The sequence below is a fragment of the Hyla sarda genome, chromosome 1 (genome assembly GCF_029499605.1).
Source record: "Hyla sarda isolate aHylSar1 chromosome 1, aHylSar1.hap1, whole genome shotgun sequence".
Classification (NCBI taxonomy): Eukaryota; Metazoa; Chordata; class Amphibia; order Anura; family Hylidae; genus Hyla; species Hyla sarda.
Window position 1 is genome coordinate 481,540,858 of NC_079189.1, and position 2,490 is coordinate 481,543,347.

The window sequence follows — 2,490 nt, forward strand, 5'->3', positions numbered from 1 at the left end:
TTTGCACCATGAGTACAAAGCCAGAATAAATGAATGCTGTTCGAAAGGTGTCAATAGTTTAAAAGGAAAAGTTTTTTCCTTTTACAACTTGCATCATGTTAAAAATGTATTCAAGGGGTACTCCCGCCCTAGCCAAATGATAGGGATAAGATGTCTGATCGCAGGGGTCCTGCCACTGGGGACCCCCACAATCTCTCATGCAGAACCCACCTGTGGCAGCTGCACAGAGCTATGTTCGCTCTATGTCTGAAGGGTCACGACTACGGGGCCGGAGTTTCGTGACGACATGCTGCCGCCCCATTGTGATGTCATGCCCCGCCCCCTCAATGAAAGTCTATGGGCAGGGGCGTGATGTCACAAGGGGGCAAAGTCGTGACGTCACAAAACTCTGGCCCAGTAGTCGTGACCCTTCAGACACAGAGCGAACATCGTTCTGTGCAGCTGCCACTGGTGAGTGTCTGCATGAGAGATTGCGGGGGTCCCCCGCAATCAGACATCTTTTCCCCTATCCTTTGTATAGGGGATAAGATGTCTTCGGGCCGAAGTACCCCTTTAAGTGCCCAACTACCTATTGATTTAGGATACTACCCACAGTGACTAGAGGATAAAGAGTTAGAGGCTATAGATATCTTTGAAAGCATTTGGTTTTATTTTTGCACTACACTTCTGCGGCAAACACATTTCCTCATCTACAGCCTCTGTCTTTAATGGGTCACAAATCAGCTCAGACGTTCCCTCAGGAGCAGAGAGAAAAGAGCTAGAAAGAGACCCATCAGGCTGCTTTGTTGACAGACTTCTGACAGAGTAGACAGCACTCTATGTAACAACATGTTTGTTTCATAGTAAGGATAGTGCAAGAACTAGCAATAAAAAAGCATTATAGGGTGTCCACAGCCTGTAACGTACATCCACATATGGGTGTAATTGTGCTGTAAAGACGTACAACATTCTTGTACAGAAAAATATGGTGAATATTCTATTATAGTACTGAGAATATTTTTACTATACAGCATGTAAAAATAAAAAAAATGTTTTCCATTTGTTAGTCAGTTCTGTAGTAATTCCTTGTTGAAGTCAATGGATAAAACAATGGCAAAACCACGACCAATAGGGCACGCTGTGCTCAGTGGATTAAAAGAGTATTCCGGCTTTATACATCTTCTCCCCTAGCCAAAGGATCGGGGATAAGATGTATGATCGCAGGGGTCCCGCAGCTGGGACCCCAGCGATCTCGATGCAGCCCCCGGTATTCTGTGCCGGGCACTGCCTCCGAGACGTGACATACTGCCACGCCCCCTCGTGACGCCACGCCCCTTCCATTCATGTCTATGGGAAGGGGCGTGACAACCGCCACGCCCCCTTCCCATAGACATGAATGGAAGGGGCATGAAGTGACGTCACGAGGGGGTGTGGCAGTGACGTCACTTCTCAGTAAGATTGTAAAGCCGGAATAACCCTTTAAAAGCAGTTTTATGGAGAAAGTGTGTCAGTAAAAAACTCAGTGTTTGGATGAAGAACAGGAAACATGGACAGCAGGGGCCAGCACTGTCAACATGGCACTTTCAGAGGATTGATGGCAGGGAAGTAATTTTTTTTTTGTGACATCCGCAGCAGTTTTAAAAGTAAAATAATTTTTCCAGACTACCCCTTGAAAAAATTTCCTTTCACTAAAGTGTAACATCTATCATTTACAGCAAAACAAAAACTGGGAATATCACATATGAATCAATTGGGCAATGCAAGATTCTGTGGAATGAAAATTCATCCCTTATCTAGACAATGGCTCCAAGATAAAGCTTTGCATTAAATCTATCTGGTGATGTATCAGTTTATTGTTTGATCACTTGGAGGCTAAACAAAAGACCACCCATACTTGACTGTACAACTTGCTACATGCTCAAAGGACAGTTTTGCTTGAAACCCTGCCAGTTTGCTAAAAAGACAGATAGAAATAGCATCATATGTACTTTATGATAAAATAGGAAGTGGGATTAATTACAGTTACATGTGGTGTTACGGATCAGTCCAAAGATCATATGCTTGCTTGGCATCACTGCAATCCCTCAGGACTGAATGGAATGATGGACAGGACAAATTAGTCTCTGAAGACCAAAACAGAGAGGAACTGCCCCAGAACACTTTAGACCCTATTTACCGAGAACAGGCTAGCAGTCCATAGACATATATTTTTCTAACCTGAAGTTATAAGATCATTAAAGTGTACCTGTCTTTTGCAAAAAATTTTAATATAACGTAGATAACATTATGTGTATATTTGTAATATACATTGGTTAATAAACATGTATACTTTTGGAAGAAGCAGGGCTCTTTGCACTGAGGCTCTATGAAACGCCCCTGGCTCACACAGCAGGCTGATTGACAAGCCAGCAGCCTGCACAGAGCCCTGCTAACACTTCCTGTATTTGGTCTCCTCATAGAGACACACAGGCAATAGCTGCAATACACACACGTTATTATCTACATTGAATA